The sequence below is a fragment of the Callospermophilus lateralis genome, chromosome 4, assembly GCF_048772815.1.
Source record: "Callospermophilus lateralis isolate mCalLat2 chromosome 4, mCalLat2.hap1, whole genome shotgun sequence".
NCBI classification, from domain to species: Eukaryota; Metazoa; Chordata; class Mammalia; order Rodentia; family Sciuridae; genus Callospermophilus; species Callospermophilus lateralis.
The window spans coordinates 72,396,213-72,418,200 of record NC_135308.1 but is presented as its reverse complement, the minus strand read 5'-3'; the positions used below and the strand labels follow the sequence as shown (position 1 = coordinate 72,418,200).

General features: G+C 35.4%; 1 pseudogene; it reads left to right on the top strand.

The window, feature by feature from the left end:
* The window catches only part of LOC143398299 (antigen WC1.1-like), an 81,695-nt pseudogene that overhangs the window by 9,002 nt on the left and 50,705 nt on the right, over positions 1–21,988 (top strand).

The following is a 21,988-nucleotide window of genomic DNA, read 5'->3' as shown; positions in this document are numbered from 1 at the left end:
TATTGGCACCAAAACAGACTGGTAGACAAATGGTACAGAATAGAGGACACAGAGACTAACCCACAAAATTACAATTATCTTATATTAGGCAAAGGTTCTAAAACCAGGCCCTGGATAAAAGATAGCATCTTCCACAAATGGTGCTGGGAAAACTGGAAATCCATATGCAACAAAATGAAATTATAACCTGTATCTCTCACCATGCACAAACATTTCAAAATAGATCAAGGACCTAGGAATTAAACCAGAGACTCTGAATCTAATAGAACAAAAAGTAGACCCTAACCTTCATCATGTGGGATTAGGCCTCAAATTCCTTAATAAGACTCCTATCGTGCAAGAATTAAAACCAAGAAAAATAAATGAGATAGAATCAAACTAAAAATTTCCTCTCAGCAAAAAAAATCAATCTGTGAGGTGAACAGAGAGCCTACATCTTGGGAGCAAAATTTTTCCCCTCACACATCAGATAGAGCACTAATCTCTAGGGCATATAAAGAACTCAAAAAGCTAAGCACCGAAAAAACATATAATTTAATCAATAAATGGACCAAGGACCTAAACAGACACTTCTCTGAAGAAGATATACAATCAATGAACAAATATATAAAAAATGTATACCATCTCTAGCTTTTAGAGAAATGCAAATCAAAACTACTCTAAGATATCATCTCCAGCAAGAATTTTCTTTAGTAGGATGTTTTTTATTAATAGCTTAACTCTTTACTCATTATTGGGTTTCTTCGTTATTGTCTTTCTTCATGATTTTCTTCATAATGTGTTGAAGAATTTGTCCATTTCTTCTAGGTTATCAAATTTGTTAGCATACAATATTCATAATAATCTCTAATGATCCTTTGTATTTCTTTGGTGTGAGTTGTAATGTCCACCTTTTAGTCTCTGATTTTATTTGAGTTTCTCTCTCTCTCTCTCTCTCTCTCTCTCTCTCTCTCTCTCTCTCTCTCTCTTTCTGTTGGTATGGCTGTTAATTTTTTGAGTATTTATAAAGAACAAGTTCCTAGTTATGCTAATATTTTACTCTCTACTTCATTTATTTCAGCTTTGGTCTTTGTTCTTACTTTCTGCTAATATTGAATTAGTTTCTTCTTGTTTTCCTCTAATTCTTAGAGACACAATTACAATATATGTAATATCGTTCTGTTTTTGTTTTTATTTTTTGATGTAGGAAAATATTCAAGTTTCTTTCTGATTTCTTCCTTGATCCATTGGTTGTTCAAAGTAAGTTATTTTCTTTCCATGTATTTGCATAGTTTCCACCCAAAAAATACCACTATGTATTATTTATTTTCTTTTGATGTCTTGAAAAACTTATCTTTAATTTTTTAATCATGTTCCAAATATGTTTAAGCTTTCTTGCTTCCTGTTCATTATCTTTTCTTTCTTTCCTCGAACTGTGTGATTTCAAATAATCTGTATTTAAGCTCACTAATTTTTTTCTTTCTTGTATGTATTCTGCCATCTCTCATAGTTTAAAATTCACTTGGTTTATTTTTCATCTCAAGGATTTCTGCTTGCTTTTAAAAAAATTACTTCCATCTCTATAAATTTCTGTTAGAATATTAAATTATTTCTCTGTTTTTGTGAAAGCTCATTGAATTTCATTAAAACAGTTGTTTACATTTTCATCCAAGAGTAAATGGATAGTATATGGTCGCTTTCTGACACTTATTTTGACCATTAGGTGAAGTCATACTTCTTAGAAATTTTTCATACTTTGGTGATGTGTCACATCACCTGCATAATGAAGGATCAGGTTTTTATTTCAGTCTTTCTAACCTTAATTTAAAACAATTTCATATATATATATACATATATTTGTATTATATATATTAATGCAGATAATGTGACATTACCATACACACATGTAATGTACACAAATGTTAACTAAGCAAACTTCATATTTTCTCTGAGCCTGTTGACACTTCTGTTATTTTAGTACTAGGTAGTAACTTAGCCTATGCTTTCTTTGTTCAGTAGAGAACAAGGCCTGGTTTTTCCCATATCCATAGCAGGTGTGTTTTTCAAAATGAACTGGGGAAATGGGGGAGAACCTCAAAGGGTAGTGGATACAAACTCTCCCTGAGACTGGGGTAGGTCAAGATGCCTCAACCGGGGTCACTAGCCTGCATTCAGGTACTCTGATATTCCAATGGGCCCTGGAAAGAATCACTTTGGAGTGACCACCTCCAGACTCTTAATCATAGAAGGTGCTCATCTCCCTTTTACTTCCCAAGAAGGAAGTTTTTCTCTTCATGTTGTTCTGCCTGAAGCTGGCAGAGGAATGGGGTGGGAAGGTCTTTGACCATTAACGCTGCAATGCTATTTCACATGCCGAGGCCACAGTCAACACTGAGGAAGGACCTAGACCAATGCTGCTATGAGTTGTGTACTGCCAAGGTGGATTCATGGCCTATGACTGCTGCAACAAGCCACAGGGCATGCTGGCTGGAATACAAGTCCAATTGACTGGGGCCACGTGACTCTTCTCCATTCAGGGGCATTGGCCTGGGAACAAGTACTACCAGTATCTGTCCAGTATTAGGTTTTACCTATCTGGTACTGATATACAAGGCCATCCTAGCTCTTTGGTTTACCTGGACAAAATTGAGACCTAAAGCTGTAATTATGAGGGGAGTAAGAGGAGACATTTCCTATGGTCAATAAAGCCCTGAAAAGAGCAGAAATGTGGAGAATTGAGGATCTTCTAGGCTCAAGAATAGGTAAGGAGAAACAATTCTACTGTGGACCCTGAGATTCTCCTATCACTCAGGTTGGTGTCTTTCTTGATAGTCAGTTAATTATGAGATATGGAGGACACTTGTCTGAGAGTAAGTAGAAAGGATGTAGGGAGACTGACACACAATATATATATGAGAGGATAGGTAAGGATGTCAGCCATATTCTCCAAATTTATAACTTTGTACAAATCACCATCCCTACTCCAGTCTACCATCTCTGCCAAAATAAAAGGAAATGGTGCATTAAAATTCTCAATTTAATTTACAGTTTAATGATCTTCAATCTTAGCACTGAAATAAGTCACTATCAGAAGATACTTCAGATATTGGATATGTAAGCCATGAAAAGATGATTCTAGGAAACAAAAATAAAACTGAGAGTAGTTTTATGCTACAAAGTTAAAGGGATAGTACTTTCTTTGCTTAGAAATAAAACAAACCCCAAATCTGAACTGTGCAACAACCGCATTTCTGTCATTCCAAGAGTAATCATCAAAGATGTCTTTTGCTGTCTTGTGCCAAACATATATCTTCAGAAGCACTGATGTGTCTCTTTATTCTAATTAATGATTTTAAAAAAAACTGACTATAGTTCTCTAAATGCAAGACAGATTTTAGAAATTATGGTTTTCTTTACTTTTAATTTTTGTTCTCTTGGTCCTATGGTATTTCTATAGAAGTGCATTCAATATATTAATTCTAAACACAGTGACCTTTGGTAAAATTGTTCCTCTTTTGCTAGACTTTCAAAAAACCCAATGACTGCTAAAGTTTGGATCTTAAAATTGTCCCCAAAGGCCCATGGTAAATGCCTAATCTCCAACCTAGTTCTTTTGAGAGTTGAGAGACTCCTCAGGCATTTGAGAATAGTGGGAATCACTGAGTCATTAAGGCCTGTTCTTGATGGAGATATAGAACCCTGGCCTCTTCTTACCTCTCTTTCCAGACACAAGGTGAGCATTTGCTGTACCTTGTTTTTATTACAATTAGGGGCAATGCTACCACTCAAAATTAGGCCAACCAAATACTAAGTATAACTTCTAAAATTGTGAATGAAATTAAACTTTTCTCATTTTAAGCTGATTATCTAATGTGTGTCTTAAACTTTTCTCTTTATAAGCTGATTATCTAATGTGTGTTTCATAAAAAAGCATTTGCTAACACACTAACCTGGCTGATAGTTTTAGTTACAACATTCATCCTTCATGTAAGACATAAAATTCCATTTTTAAGTCAAATTTTTAAAAAATGCTCTTACCAAATCAATGGTTAATAAAAAATTTTGCTACATCTCAGAAATGAAGGATTTTAGCAAATATGAAAATATGGAGCCATTTTCATGAGAGGCTCAAATTTGGGTGTTAGTAGGAAAGTGCTCAAATATGTCTTTTTTACAATAAACTTGGATATTATTGGATGTGTGTGTGTGTTTGTGTGTGTGTGTGTGTGTTGTTTGTGCATTATGAATGACTTTCACATGTGCTTATTTAACCACTGAAAATTTTATTTTAGGGCACAATGAAAAGTAGTGGTCAAATACTATTTTTTTAAAAAACAATATTTAAATTTTCAATGATGTAAAAAAAATATATGCTAGTGATTTGAGGTGTTACCTTTTAAATACTAACTTCCAAAACATACAATTATATTTTGTCTACATTAAAAATTCTGTTACATTGCACTCTCATAAAAACTTAGTTCTTTTTAATATTAATAAATCTCATGAATATTTTTATAGCAGCCTTCTATTTCACAAATTTTTTCCCATATTCACATTTATTTTTACTTATGAACTTCAAAAATTCTATAGAAAATATCAAATTAGTAATAATTTAGATGCTGATGGGCTGGGGATGTGGCTCAAGTGGTAACATGCTCACCAGGCATGAGCAGGGCACTGGGTTTGATCCTCAGCACCACATAAAAATAAAATAAAGATCTTGTGTCCACCAAAAATCTGAAAAATAAATATTAAAAATTTTTGCTCTTCTCTTTCTCTCTCTCTTCTCTCTCTCTCTTCAAAAAAAAAATAGATGCTGAACTGTATTCTATCAAAAATTTTCATTCACTAAAGAAGACAGTATAATAATTATTTATGTTTCTACTTCAAATGTAATATCTTTAAAATCTTCAAAAATAATTTGGAGTCTTATTAAGGAAATCAGGGACTAATATGACATGATGAAGATTTGGGCCTCCTCTTTCTTCTAATAGGTGGAGTGTCTCTGGTTTAATTCCCTAGGGTCTTGATCCACTTTTAGTTGAGTTATGTGCATGGTGAGAGATAGGGGTTTAATTTTATTTTGTTGCATATGGATTTCAGTTTTCCCAACACTATTTGTTGAAGAGGCTATCTTTTCTTTAATGTATGTTTTTGGTGCCTTTGTCTAATATAAGATAACTGTAGTTAGGTGGGTTTGTCTCTGTGTCCTCTATTCTGTACCATCAGTCTACAAGTCTATTTTGGTGCCAATTTCAGGCTGTTTTTGTTACTGTTGCTGTGTAGTATAGTTTAAGTTCTGGTATAGTGATGCCACCTGCTTCACTCTTCTTGCTAAAGATTGCTTCAGCTATTCTGGGTCTCTTATTTTTCCAGATGAATTTCATGACTATTTCTTCTATTTGTATAAAAAATGTCATTGGGATTTTGATTGGAATTACATTAAATCTGTATAGTCTTTTGGTAATATGGTCATTTTGGTAAAATTAATTCTCCTATCCAAGAACAAGATTTATCTTTGTATCTTCTAAATCTTCTTTAATTTCTTTCTTTAGCATTCTGTAATTTTTGTAGTAGAGGCCTTTCCCTCTTTTGTTAAGTTGATTCCCAAGGGTTTTTTTCCTGATGCTTTTGTAAATGGAGTAGTTTTCCTTGTTTCTCTTTCAGAGGATTTATCACTGGTATACAGAAATGTCTTTGAATTATGGATGTTGATTTTACATCTTACTATTTTGCTGAATTCATTTATTAGTTCTAGAAGTTTTCTGGTGGAATTTTTCTGGGTCTCTAGGTATAGAATCATATCATTGGCCAACAGTGCTTTTTTGAGTTCTTTTCCTATCTGTATCCCTTTAATTTCTTTAGTTTGTCTAATGGAATACTATTCAGCATTAAGAGAGAATAAAATCATGACATTTGCAGGTAAATGGATGGAGTTGGAGAATATAATGCTCAGTGAAGTTAGTCAAACCCCAAAAGCCAAATGCCAAGTGTTTTCTCAGTTATGAGGATGCTGTTCCATAATGGGGTTGGGGTAGGAGCATAGGAAGATTAGACAAACTCTATATAGAGGAAAGAGGAGGGAGGATGAGGGAGGAGACATGGGGTAGGAAAGACAGTGAAATGAGATGGACATCCTTACCTTAAGTGCATGTATGAAGACACATATGGTGTGACTCAACTTTGTATACAGCCAGAGATATGAAAAATTGTGCTCTATGTGTATAATATGAATTGTAATGCATTCTGCTGTCATAGATAACAAATTTGAATTTAAAAAATAAAAAAAATAGTTTGGTTGCTTTTACAAGGGTTCTACATATTCCCTGTTAGATTTATTTTCTTAAATTTAGTAGCTGTATTCCAATTTGCTGCTAAATATCTCTTCTTTTGGTGCACCATTACTCTTGATCATCACAGTGCTGATGGTGCACTACTAATTCACTATCCCTGATGGATTAGTAACTATCCCCTCACAAAACATAGGAGATCAGTAGGAGTCACTGCCCTGGGTTTACCATATTCTTGTGGATCAAATATGCATTCTGGGGTCCACAGTCTCAGCTGTGTGGGAAGCGCATGTCTAAAGAGCAAAGGTAAATGAAAAATATCAGGAATTGGGAAGGAAATGTTCTAGAAGCATCAAGTGCCTGTTCTTCACGTTTTCTCTTTAGAAGCTCATCTTTTCTGTGATCTCTATAGTTTTATGTATGAAACCACTTTTGGTTAGTGCCTATCATTTGTAGTGAAAATAACATTGAGAGACCCAGTATCAGATATTTTGTTTAATGTCATTGTCTAAACAAAGGCCTCAAGCTGTAGGCTTACTATGTTTAAAAACTGCAAGCAGTACTTACACTATAAGTGCTTTTATAAATCAAAGGGGTAAGATGCCTGCCAATTGCTTCAGTAAGCCATGAAAAATTACCATTATAGGTAAATGCCAGCACTGTAGGCCTTTAAACCATGCTCAAGTTATGACATATTCCACTCCCCAGTGTTCAAGGTGAGCTACTCTGAACATATATTTGGTCATTTTGTATCTATATTATAGAGGTCTAGATGAGCCAATCATAACATTATGAAACATACTTATTAATGATTGTAGAGCGTACAGACACTAGAGTATGACACATCACTTCTATTGCATGAAAAACACAGGTGTGAGGAGGACAGCTCGCTAAATTGATGGTATTTTTACCTCAGCCATCTGGAAATGGAAAAGAAGATGGAAAATTTTCATCTTCAGATTCTTATCAACCAGTGAAATATTACAAAAGAATGTGTACTTTTGAAATTAAAATCAAGTACTGTGTTTAAACCATTGTAATAAAAGGAACACCTTTCTAGTTGAAGGCTTGGTAGACCAGAGCAATACTCATCTTTTAGAATCAGGTGATGTTGATTTGTAGAGCAGTGCACACCTGCATCTGAGCCACACCCCTGACTGTGCACTGTTTACACCTCATCATTTGCAAGAATCCATCGATTCCTGAGAACTACAGGTGAGGATCATCTGTCTGTATAGTTGATAGCAGATTGAGATTTCTAAGTCATATATTATTCAAAAAATATATTATCCAAAAAAAACTTTTCCATGGCTTCTGGGTGAATAAATTTCTTAACATAAAATTAGAACATGATAAATGATTCATAAGTACTTGAGAATTTGTTTAAAGACAAGAAAAGAATGTTCTTTTGTTTTCACGGATGCTGCCGCTTGGGTCACTTCAGGATATCTTTCCATAGCAGTCTTATACTTAACCAAAGCTCTAAGAATGTTCAGTGAATGAATTTTACTGTTTTCATGACCTAATCATACTACAGATGATTAGGCTTCATTGATCTGTGAAGAGTAGAACTCTGAAGCTGAGTGCTGCACTGCAAATGAAGATGATGTGTATTCTGTAGCTGTTGGGTGGAACACTCTGTAGCTGTTATGTTCACTTGATGTAGAATGTACTCTAGTCCTATGTTTGCTTGTTGATATCTTGTTTAAATGACCAATTTATTAGTGAAATATTAAGACATCATTAGCACTGTATTCAAGTTTATTTTCCATTTATATCCTATAAGATTTGTTTTATAAAATTGTGTGTTCTGTTCCATATGAATTTATAATCATTATATCTTTTTGATGGTTTGTTCAACTTATCACTATGTAGTTACCATCTTTGTCTCTTCTAACATATTTTGAAGTGTGCTTTTCATATATGATCATATATGATCATGATCATGACGCAGAAAGAAGAAAACAAACAGCAGCAGTAACAACAACATAAAATAAACAAGTTACATAGATACAGTAATAATCAATTATACTCAACAACTAAAACAGCAGTAAACATAGATAAGGGGAAAAATAAATTAACAAGAAACTCAAAAGTTAATAAAAAATTAACTCAAGAAGGAATAAATATGGAGGAAATTTGGGAATTAAAAAAAGAAAAATATGCAAAGAAATGGAAAAATGGGAAAAAAAGAAAATTCCTTTTAAGAATTTTAAAAATAAATTAATTAAATAGTAAGAAAATATAAGAAGATATAAATAATTTAAAATAGGTTAAAATTCTTCCCATGTAAAATATTTACACTGGAGACACCTCATTGCAGGTGATCTAGCATTTCAATTCACCAGGTATGTGGGGTTAGTAGCCTATGAAAAAAAAACAATTGTTAATTCCTCTCTCTTCCCACCAAATATTCTGGGATTTGGTGTGATATTCTGGCTGCCATGTGCTCCTCATTTCCTGCCATGGAGGGTAAGGGAAGGTTGATGGGGCTGGCCATCACACTACAGGGATTTTATTAGCAAATCTGGGAAGCATTGCAAAATAAAAGTCAAAGTCACCACAAGCCTTTCTTTAAGTACTTTGTGAATCCTATTGGTGGGCACAAACTTGTTCCAGAGGCCTCTAGTCATTGCCCATGGAAGTGTACTAGTCATGGTGGATTCTTAGAATGCCTGTGAAAAGTGGTGTAAGCAATCAAATCATTGAGCTTCACCCTGGAGAGGGGATATGGGAATGCAGTGAACTGTCAAATGTATCGCCTGAGCTTTCTCCTTATGTGCAAGCACATGTGAATGGAATCACTATTCTTCACAGAGGGAAGAACCACTTACTAATGATGTTGCCGGCCCTTCCCTGCCACTCAATCCTCTCAGTATGTTTGCAACATATGATGCAAACACATTACATGAATCTTAAAGATCGTTCACAAAAAGATACTTTCAACTACTCAAGGTAGGAATCCTGATATTTCTAGAAATGTTTTATCACACCTTATTAATAGCTCTACCAATAACATGTTTAACTATGATATGACCTACTTAACTTCTACTTGAGACTACTTATTAGATGTCAATGAGTTTAATTCTTTTTTTTTACACGATTAATTTATCTACTCATTTTCATAGAAACTGAGACTTAGTGCTCCTTTGGTGTAACAACTCCATATCTTACCCAGAAAACTCTGCACTCTGAAAGCTTAGTTTGTGGGAGGGACTAGAACACTTCTCATTCTCTTTGTTTTTTGTTTATATTAATTGGTTTAATATATGACAGCGAAATGCATTACAATTCATATTACACATATAGAGTACAATTTGTCATATCTCTGGTTGTACACAAAGTATATTCACACCAATTCATGTCTTCATACATGTTCTTTGGAATATGATGTCCATCCCACCCACCATCATTTCTAACCCTATGCCCCCTCCCACCCCTCTGACCTATCTAGAGTTCAACTATTCCTCCCATGCTCCCCCTCTCTATCCCACTATGAATAAGCCTATTTATATCAGAGAAAACATGTGGCATTTGGCTTTCTGGGATTGACTAAATTCACTTAGCATTATATTCTCCAATTCCATCCATTTACCTATAAATGCCATGATTTTATTCTTTTTTATTGCTGAGTAACATTCCACATTTTTTCACCCATTCATCTACTGACGGGCATCTAGGTTGATTCCACAGTTTAGCTATTGTGAATTGTGCTGCTATAAGCATTGATGTGGCTGTGTTACTATAGTATGCTGTTTAGAAGTCCTTTGGGTATGGACCAAGGAGAGGGATTTCTAGGTCAAATGGTTGTTCCATTCCCAGTTTTCCAAGGAATCCCCATACTGCTTTCCATATTGGCTGCACAAATTTGCTGTGCCACCAGCAGCGTATGAGTGTTCTTTTTTCCCAACATCCTTACCCACATTTATTGTTGTTTGTATTCATAATAGATGCCATTTTGACTGGAGTGGGATAAAATCTTAGAGTTCTTTTGATTTGCATTTCTCTAATTGCTACAGGTGATCAATATTTTTTCATATATTTGTTGATTGATAGTGTATCCTCTTCTGAGAATTTCAGGTCTTTGGCCCATTTACTGATTGAGTTATTTGTTTTGTTTGGTATTTAGCTTTTTGGATTTTTATATATCCTAGAGATTAGTGTTCTATCTGATATGTGTGAGAAGCAAAACTTTGCTTCCAAGATGCAGGCTTTCTATTCACCTCACAAATTGTTTCTTTTGCTAAGAAGAAAATTCTTAGTTTAAATCCATCCCATTTATTGAGTCTTGATTTTATTTCTTGCACTATAGGAGTCATATTAAGGAAGTTGGAGCCTAATCTGACATGATGGACATTAGGGCCTACATTTTCTTGCATTAGTCACAGGATTTCTGGTTTAATTCCTACGTCCATGATCTAATTTGAGTTGAGTTTGTGCATGGTGAGAGATAGGGGTTAATTTCATTTTGTTGCATATGGATATCAGTTTTCCCAGCACCATTTTTTTCAGTATTCTTTTTTTCTTTTTTTTTATTGGTTGTTCAAAACATTACAAAGCTCTTGACATATCATATTCCCAGCACCATTTTTTGAAGAGCCTATCTTTTCTCCAATGTGTGTTTCTGTTGCCTTTGTCTAATATAAGATAACTGGAGTTAGGTGGATTTGTCCCTGTGTCCTCTAGTCTGTACCATTGGTCTATCAGTCTATTTTGGTGCCAATATCATGCTGTTTTTGTTACTATTGCTCTCTAATGTAGTTTAAAGTCTGTTACAGTGATGCCACCTGCTTTACTCTTCCTGCTAAGGATTGCTTTAGCTATTCTGGGTCTCTTATTTTTTCCATATGAATTTTATGACTGCTTTTTCTATTTCTATGAAGAATGCCATTGGGATTTTGATCAGAATTGCATTAAATCTGTATAGTGCTTTTGGTAATATGGCCATTTTGGTAATATTAATTCTGGCTATCCAAAAGCAAGGTAGACCTTTTCATTTTCTAAGGTCTTCTTTGATTTTTTTTCTTCAGGGTTCTGTACTTTTCATTGTTAGATCTTTCACCTCTTTCATTAAGTTGATTTCCAAGTGTTTTGTTTTGTTTTGTTTTGTTTTGTTTTTTTTTTGAGGCTATTGTAAATGTCCATGGGCTCTCTCTCTTCCAGTGAGGAGGTCCACAGAAAAGGGTAGAGGAGAGTGTGGCTGTGGATTCACCATTCAAGATTTCTGGAGACCAAGCAGGAAGCAGGTCGGATTTTATTGAGCAGTTAATGAATATATATTCAGACAGTAGCCAAGCAGATTACAGACACCAATACAATTTCTGGCCAACTGTCCTTGTAGCAACCAATCGAGGAATGGGCCATGGAGCAGGCACAGGGGCTGTAATGTATGGCTTTACACCCAGGGCTGTGCCTGTGGGATAAGCATTTTGCCACTCATACACCTAGCATGGGGGAGTGGTTTGCCACTTAGGTGCCCCAATATGTGCCATGTATGCAGTACATTCTGCACTTGTCCACACATAAATGGGGCAGTTTTCCTCATTTCCCTTTTAGAGTATTTGTTATTAATATACAAAAATTCCTTTGATATATGGGTGTTGATTTTATATCCTGCTATTTTTCTGAATTCATTTACTAATTCTAGAAGTTTTCAGGTGGAACTTTTTGAGTTTTCTAGGTATACAATCATATCATCAGCAAATAGTACTAATTTGAGTTCTTCTTTTTGAATGCATACCCTTTAATTTCATTCATCTGTCTAATTGCTCTGACAAGTGTTTCAAGAACTATGGTAAATAGAAGTGGTGAAAGAGAGCATCCCTGTCTTGTCCCAGTTTTCAGAGGGAATGTCTTCAATTTTTCTCCATTTAGAATTATGTTGGCCTGAGGCTTAGTGTAGATTGCCTTTATGGTGTTGCAATATGTTTCTGTTATCCCTAATTTTTCTAGTGTTTTGAACATGAAGGGGTGTTGTATTTTGTCAGATGCTGCTTCTGCATCTATTGAGATTATCATATGATTCTTATCTTTAAGTCTATTGGTATGATGAATTACACATTAATTTTTGTATGTTGAACCAAACTTGCATCCCTGGGAAGAATCCCACTTCATTGTGGTGCACTATCTTTTTGATATGTTTTTTTATTCAATTTGCCAGAATTTTATTGAGAATTTTTGCACATATGTTCATTAGAGATATTGGTCTGAAGTTTTCTTTCTTTGATGTGTCTTTGTCTAGTTTGGAAATCATAGAATGAGTTTGGAAGTGCTCCCTCTTTTTCTATTTTCTGAAATAAATTGAAGAGTATTGTTATTAGTTCTTCTTTAAAGGTCTTATGGAACTCAGCTCTGAATCCATTTGGTCCTGGGCTTTTTGTTGGTAGTCTTCTGATGGTGTCTTCTATTTAATTGCTTGATATTGGTCTGTTTAAATTGTGCATATCATCTTGATTCAATTCAGTCAAATCATATGACTTAAGAAATTTGCCAATGTCTTCAATATTTTCTATTTTATTGGAGTACAAGTATTCAAAATAATTTCCAATTATCTTCTGTATTTCTGTAGTATCTGTTGTGATATTGCCTTTTTTATCACATGTTAGTAAATTGTGGTTTTTCTGTCCTCTTTGTTAGTATAGTGTATTTATTTTTTCAAAGAACCAACTTTTGTTTTGTCAATTTTTTCATTTTTTTGTTTTCATTTCATTGGTTTCAGGTATGATTTTAATTATTTCCTGTCTTCTACTGCTTTTGGTGTTGATTTGTTCTTCTTTTTCTAGGGATTTGAGATGTAATGCTAAGTCATTTATTTGTTGACTTTTTCTTCTTTTAAGAAATGAACTCCATGGAATAAACTTTCCTCTTAGCACTACTTTCATAGTGTCTCAGAGATTTTGATATTTTGTGTACATGTTCTCATTTACCTCTAAGAATTTTTTAATCTCCTCCTTGATGTCTTTTGCAACCCACTGTTCATTCAGTACTGTATTTTCATTTTATTATTTTTTTAAAGAGAGGGGGGAGAGAGAGAGAGAGAGAGAGAGAGAGAGAGAGAGAGAGAAAGAGAGAGAGAATTTTTAATATTTATTTATTTATTTTATTTTATTTAGTTTTCAGTGGACACAACATCTTTGTTTGTATGTGGTGCTGAGGATCGAACCCGGGCTGCATGCATGCCAGGCGAGCGTGCTACCACTTGAGCCACACCCCCAGCCCAAGTACTGTATTTTTAATCTCCTAGTGTTGGAATAATTTTTATTCTTTATTTTGTCATTGATTTCTAATTTAATTCCATTATGATCTGATAAAATGCAGGGTAGTGTCTCTACTTTTTGTAATTGCTAAGAGTTGCTTTGTGGCATATTATATGGCCTATTTTAGAGGAAAAACAAGGTATATACAACACACCTATAACATATTATTCAGACGTCCCAGTCCCCAAAAATCCTAATTCATGAAAAGCACTTGGTTTTACATATGTTGGGGATGTGAGGGTGGGAGGATAGAGGAAGAGAAGAAAAAGAAAAGAAAAAAAAGGCTTGAAGGAAGTAACCAGTATTATTGATTGTTTTGGAGATCAGTGTCTTTCCTGCTTCCCTTCTCACCCAATGGGTAGAGTTGTCTGTTGTTAGCTGGTATCTCCGCCCTGAGTATGGTGAAGACAACCAGGGTGGGAAGGCTGGACCTCATGCAGGGCACATGGAAGTGAGGCATAGCACCTGTCAGTCTCTGCAGGGAGATTTCACCTCAGGGGTTTCTTTTTGGTCTGCTCATATGACTTGATCGCCCAGTCCTATCTCCCTATCATGCCTGAAGATTTCCCAGTTCATGATCTCTCTGTTCTACAAAATTTTCTGGGTTCCCTTTCCCTTATCAGTTCCCAATTAAGGGAACTGTCTCACTGGGGCTTCAGTGGGTGAAGCCCTGGTAGCATTGCACACCCCTCCCACTGAAAGCTGTTTTGTGTTGGGCAGTTGCTATGAGTATCCTGTGTAGGAATGGACAATGAGTTTAATTCTTTTTTTTCTTTTTTACACAATTAATTGTTCTACTTGTTTTGGTAGGAACTAAGATTTAGCTGCTACCCTGGTGTAACAACTCCATGTCTTACCCAGCAAACTCTGCATTCTGAAAGCTTAGTTTGTGGAAGGGAGTAGAACTCTTCTCATTCTCTTTGGAAATGCAAACACTGACATGATTCTTTCTCCTCAGACACTCGACAACTTCGCCTGGTGGATGGGGGCAGTCGCTGTGCAGGCAGAGTGGAGATTTTTTACCAGCATTCCTGGGGCACTGTCTGTGACTACAGGTGGGACCTGAAGGATGCCCACGTGGTGTGCAGACAAATGGGCTGTGGAGAGGCCCTAAATGCCATGCATGAGGCATTCTTTGGGGAAGGATCAGGGCCCATTTGGCTGGATGACCTGAACTGCACAGGAGAGGAGTCCCATGTGTGGAAGTGCTCTTCCGTAGGCTGGGGACAAAACTACTGCACACACAAGTTGGATGCAGGTGTCATCTGCTCAGGTATGGCCAGTGAATTTCCACTGTATTGGAGAATGAAAAGATCTAAGGAAGTGAGTGTCTTACCCATGGGGGGGGTAGAAAAAGAACAGTCCATAGAGGACAGAGAGGTTCTTTCATAGACCCTGAGTGTTTGAAATAGCTGTACACTATGAGCTTCATTGGTTTCTCTTCTTGTAAGCTTCAAATATTCTGCTTTTCGTTCTCAATTATCTTTCTTGATAAGATAGGCTTGTTGCAGGATGATTCCACTTAAAATCAATCTTCATAATTTTCTCTCATTTACTATTTTTAGAATTACACATAATTACCACACATTCTCTGTTTGCAGTACTTTTCAAAAGACATACAAGAATGGGCTTTTGCTTTTCTCTGTTGAAATGAGTGTGTGTGTGTGTGTGTGTGTGTGTGTGTGTGTATCCAGAGATAATTTTGTACTGGGTCAGTAGATGTATGGGCACAGGCATGGGATTAAAAACCTCACAGACAGAAGAATTTTGAATTTCTGGAAAGTTGCAATCCTTCTTTCCATATTTAGAATTGAGAATTCTTAGCACATTGACAGGAAGAACTAGAAAACTGTGAATTAAATGCCCTGAGTCACAGGCTTTCCTTCCATCATTACTACAGTAGATTCTCATTAGGTATCCTTTTCAAAGCAACATCTGTATAAACTCATATTTGGGAAGTTTAATGTAACCCAGTCCTGGATAATGTTGAATTCCATAAAATATTAGTGCATATTAATTATGGTAAGAGAACATATAGTTTAGAACCAGGATATTTATTCAGTGATCTCCACAAATACACTTAGTTAACTGCTATTCACACACCAAACTAGCTTGATAAGAGACAATAAACGAGGTGAGTGCCTGCTTTTAGTATATTAAAAAGAAATGACATATTTAAAAGGGAGGAAGTTTAGAAGTTTCCAGCCTCAAGCAGCCCAGCATGAAGACAGATGCATCCTTCATGGGGAATGGAAAAGAAATAAACCTTAGGCTTCAGACTTAAAACCCAGGACAAGACCTGCCAGAATGAAACCTGGTGCCCTGTAGAGTCTGACAACACTGACTTCTATACCAGTGCCCTCAGACTGAGAATCTAGAACTGTGTTTAGTCAGCAGAAAAAGACTGTCTCCACCACCACGCCTCCAAGCTGCCTTGGCAGAGAAGGAAATAAGACTCCACCTGTTAAGGAGCAGGGCATAGGGCAGTTATAGAACTTTGTGTTGGAGCTCAGTGCCAGGCCCACCATGGGAGAGTGATACTCAGCACTCAGTGGGAATTAGAGGCCTCAACTGTAGGACAGAGACCATAGGGTGAGAAAGACCTGAGTGCTGGTGGGACATATTCAAATAGAGCCTGTGGTTGGTTGCAGGAGTCCTAGTCTTTGACTCTACCTCATCAGTAGGCAGCTCATAGCATTGAGGGTCTTGGTGAATTCCCAGTTCTGTGTTGTCCTAGTTGTTTCCTAGGGTTGTGAAATAGCATGGAAGCATTGGTAGCCACAGAACCACTCTCCTCATTCCTCCCCAAAGCCCAGACAGCACACTATGGAGAAAGTAGAGAGTTAAGTCTCTACTTGGGGTGAAAATTTAATTGGCCACCCAGATTTGACCTGGAGCCTTGGGCTCTTTACATGTTATAACACACTTCTCAAAGATGAAAGATAAAGAGTTTCAAGAAATTAAGAGAAAATAAACAAACAACACATAAGGGTGGCCTAAATCACCTGATGGCATGCTTCTCAGCAGCAAACATATAGACGAAAAGTGAGTGAGTGTCATGAGATTTTCATAGAGTGAAAGAAAACCCTGCCAATCAAAAATACAGAACACATTGACAATAGCTAAGTTGCTGAACCAACCTAGATATCCTTCAGTAGATGAATGGATAAAACTGTGATATATATACACACACACACACACACACACACACACACATACATACACATACACACACAATGGAATGTTACTCAGCATTAAAAGAGAATAAAATCATGGCATTTGCAAGTAAATTAATGGAGTTGGAGAATATTATGCTAAAGGAAGAAAGCCAATCCCAAAAAACCAAAGGCCAAATGTTTTCTCTGATATGTGGATGCTGTTTTCTCTGGGGATGGGTACAGAGAGAGCATGGAAGTAATAGAGGAACTTTATAGAGCAAAGGGGAAGGAGAGGAAAGAAAGGGGAAGGTAGATAGGAAAGATGGTAGAATGAGATGGAGATCATTACCATAAGTACACGTATGAATACATGTTGTGACTCTACCTTGTGAGCAACCAGAGACAGGAGAAATCATGAGCTATATGTGTACTATGAATTGAAATGCATACTGCTGTCATGTATAACAATTTAGAATAAATAAATAATTTTTTTAAAAAATACAGAAAGCAAAACTATCCTTTACAAACACAGGAAATATGAAGACATATACCAGACAGTCCCCAGAAAAATTACCATATAATATATTAATCCACTGCTGAGCATATATCCAAAGATAATAAAATAAATAAAATCGGGTGTTAAAGAGACAGCAGTACTGTCATTATCTAAGAAATGGAATTGATGTAAGTTTCCATCAACTGATAAATGGATAAATAAAATAAAATAAATTTGTGCAATGTAACACTCTAGGGGAAAAAAGGAATTAAAACCTTTCATTTACTATGTGAAATAACTCAGACAAAGAAAGAAAAGTGCTTTATAATCTTACTATATGTCAAATCTGAAAGAGTTGACCATTTGGAATTTGAGACTGGAATTGTGATTGCTATAGGCTGGAGAGTGTAGGGTATGGAAATGGAAGGCTACAGATGATAAATGAATAAGAGGTTTTGCTTAGATAAGAGCAAAAATTTCTGGTGCAATACTACACAATAGGGTGACTATAGAAAACAATAATAAACTACGTTTCAAAAAGTCATAAGAAAGCATTTGGAAATTTTCAACAAAAAGAAATAAAGTGTGTGAGGAGACAAAGATAACACAATGTATACATACACCAGCACATATCTTTACCCTTTAAAATGTACACTATTTCTGCTATTTCTGTTTTTAGGGATCAGTTGAAATAAATTTAAGGAGAAAAATGAGAAGATCTGGGGGAAAGATTATATAGTTTACATTGATGGATTCAATGATACAAGAAAAGTGCATTGGAAGGTAAATTTTATAACAATGGGAACAAGGAGACAAATAGAATTTTTTGAAGACAGAAAAAGCTTACAGTATATGGAAGATGGCAACAGAAGGGTGACAAAGAGCACACATGAATTATCTGAGCATCACTGAACACCCTAGGTGTACAATGAGGAAATCTGTGTACATTTGTGTGAATCCTGTACACCTTGGCTGAACAAAAGGAGAAGAATTATTAACAAAAGTGACTCAAACTTATGTCATTGATGTCAGAATGGGAGAAGAAGAGATCCCATGGATGACACATTTTTCAGAAACTTGAAACATTCACAAGGAAGCAATGTGTCTATGTAGCAAAAGATCAGACAAGGATATATCTGACTGCAAATTTTAATTTACTCCAGTGAGAATGATTCATTTGGTTCAATATACTTTTGCAGGTTGAATTTTTCTTTCTTTTTCCATCCATGTCTCATAAATTTTTCCAATTGCTTGAAACTTTTAGTCCCACAACTTATGCAGCTCCACAAAGATAACAATATTATTTCCTTGAAATATACGTATTCAGAACAACAACAAAAAAACCCAAATACACACTTCTATAACTTGGACAGTTTGGATATATGTTTTGAATAAGAAAACATGGAAGGAGACTCTCAAAATTGCCTTTATACACATGTTTCCTACAATAGGACTGGGCAGAAAGTTTAGACGTCTACTTTGAAGAACTCTCTGCCCCATTTTTACCCTTTGCCAGTGAGAGGCATTTTAAACCATACTGGGCCTCTAATGACCACTTTGCCTTGTCCCTTGCTGTGCATTGATGGACAGGTCATGCTGACACCTCTGACTTTCAAAGGTAACTTGGAAGCCCAATGGTAAAGTTTGCTCTTTGAGGCAGACACTTGACCATTGTGGACCACTGCCTGGGCAAATACAACACGTGATGGAATGCAATCCCATGTACTCAGGTGGCACAGTTCTGAGACCTAAACAGAATAGTAAGATTGTACAGTAGTGGACAAGGAGACAGGTGGACACAGAAATGAGGTTGCTGGACCCAACAGTGAATATTATATTTAATTTTTATGTTTCAATAAAGCCTCAGGTAAGTTTGCTTCATTTTATGCCTCAAAACTGAAAGAAGAAACTTCCAACACAACTCAGAGGGAGCAATGCATATCAATACTTTGAAGACTTGAAAAATTATCATTCTGGGTAAATCTTACCAATTTAGGTCTCTTCAGTAATGTTGAAGCCTTCATAATATTTCCTCTTGATTCAAGAAGAAGGACTACTCTGATAATATATTTTATAATTAGTGTTCATACACTAGAGGTCCAGATGAATCAACCTCAACATTCAGACCTCTGGGATTTGGTGACTGTCGATTGGTCAAACTGAGTGAATAGGTTCAAAATACCTTAGTTTTGTTTTTTTTTTTTGGTTACTGGAGATGTAACTCAAGGATGCTTAAACACTGAGCCACATCCTAACCCCTTTCTTATATTTTATTTAGAGACAGGGTCTCACTGAGTTGCTTAGCATCTGGCTGTTGCTTAAGGCTGGTTTTGAACTCACAATCCTCCTGCCTCAGCCTCCTGAGAGCCACTGGGATTACAAGCATGTGCCAGAGCACCTGTTGCACCTTGGTTTTATTTGAGAATGTATTTTGTATAAACAAAATAGGTGTACAGGATGGTAAACAATAAAATGGTCGAATTATTTACCTCAACCATCTGGCAATGCAGATAAGTAAGGAAAATAATTTTTTATCTCCAAATCCATTTATACCATATTTTAGAAAAACTGGTATGTATTTTTGCCAATAGTACTAATGAGGATTTCTAAACCACTAAGATATAAGAAATACCTACTTAGCTGAAGAACTATGTAGACCGTAGTAATACCTACCTCTGGAGTCAGGGGATCTGGGTTTATAGAGCAATGTATACCTACTTCTGAACCATACTTTGACTGTTCTATTTATATTTGATTAAATACAACACAGCAATTCAACCCCTGAGAATAACAAGTGGGGATCATCTCTGTGTAGATGGTAGCTGACTCTAATTTGTAGATCAAGTATTTTAAAAAAATGTTTTGAGTTTTCTGAATGTATGTTATTTCATTAAAAATGCCTAGAAAACAATAAATAATATAGTTTTAAAGATGAATAAAAATATTGTTGAGTTTGCAAAACCACTGTCCTCTGAACACCTCAGGATCTCTGTTCAGCACAATGATAGACACTCAATTGATGGTCTGAGTATGTGTGATATATAAATTTTACTCTTCACTCTCTCAGGCTTATAACTGGATTAGGTCTCTCTGATCTGTGAATAGTAGAGGAGAAAAGGTGAAACCAACATTGGATAATCTGTATTTTTTTATCTGAAATGTTTCCAATTTTCATTAGTGTAATTTATAAAAAATTCTTTGTGAAGGTATGATACTGCAATACAATGTTTTTCTTAGTCCAGTGCCGAAGAAAATGTGCCACATAACATTTCAATTGGAGAACACTACAATCAGATATTCTACTGAATTGTCTCAGAACTCAAAATAATGTTATTCTAACTCACTTGAGGCATTCTATATTGGGATCTAGTAATATACAATATACAATTAAATGAAAAAGAATTAGTGCTTCTACAGACAACTTTGGGTATCTAATAGAGCCAGAACTTTAATCAGTCATGCACAACTCATTATGGTGGTAGTGTTAACCCATAGTGTGTAGATGTCCTGAATAGAAACCAGAATCCACAGAGAAAAAGAGCTGGCTGCATCCACAGGGAGAGCCTACAGTGATGATTTCTGTTCTGGAGTCTGATCTTAACTGTTCCTGTCACTGGACACCAATATTGATAGCTGAGTTTTATGATGCCCGGCAGGTCTCATACTCTGTAAAACATACCATGTGAAAGTATAATGATTTCAATTTGAAATTTTGTACTTTCATTGTGACTTTCCAAGTAAGGTACATTATCATCACTCTTATGTAAAAATTATATAAATTAAAAAGTCCTTGTAGTCACAAATTCACACTAAATGTTAATATATCAGTTTCAGAGAGAAATTATAGTATTCTAATTATAATGCTTTAAATAAAAATTTTGATAATGTAGATTAATACTTTTTATGTTAATTCCATTTTGAAGGCTCACTTTGGAAAAATAATCAATGATCATATTATTCTCTTCAGCAAGAATTCTCTGCTGAACTTCTTCATGACATAAACTTGCTTACTTTTTTTCCATACCTGTGACCAAATGCCTGTTCAAAGGTCTGAACCCATACTTGAAATATCTTCCTGATGAGATTCAATAGATAGCTAATGGCTTCTTCCAAATCCACTTATTAGTAAGAAAATAATCTCTCAAAATAAAATAAAACAAAATGCAAAAAAAACTTGCTCAAATCTCTTGATGACTTCTTGAGTGTGTGTGTGTGTGTGTGTGTGTGTGTGTGTGTGTGTACTTCTGATCCTACTTCTAAATTCTCTTGCTGTCTTAGGAAGTATGATATAAAACCCTGATTATTTTAGTCAAAATAACCTGGTTTCATCTCAGGCTCACACTATTTAATGGAGTGTTCCCTCATCTCTAAATGGAAAATATAAATTGTCAGTTTTTGATGCATATTGATATTTTTAATTCATTAACAAATGTTAAGTTAGTAGGAATTTCTTTAGTGAAGAAAAAGTTCTTGAGGATAAAATTGTGAAAATTAAGCCTAGTTATTTTCTACTGGAGTTCAAATTCAGTGGATTGATATAGGTGCTATAAAAAAGGAAGTGGACTGATAGAGACAGATATACAGACACCCACACAGGTATCTTTTAATATAAAGTATAGTATGTTCATATAGAAAAAAAGCAAAAACACATATATTACACACACAAACACAAACACAAGGAGTTATATAAATATTCATTATTTTCTTAAATCAATCATTCAGAATTGATCTTTTAAATTCCTCCTTGTACATTATTCTTCACACACTTGCTCCAGAAATTTCCATTCTGATACCAACTGTTTAATACAC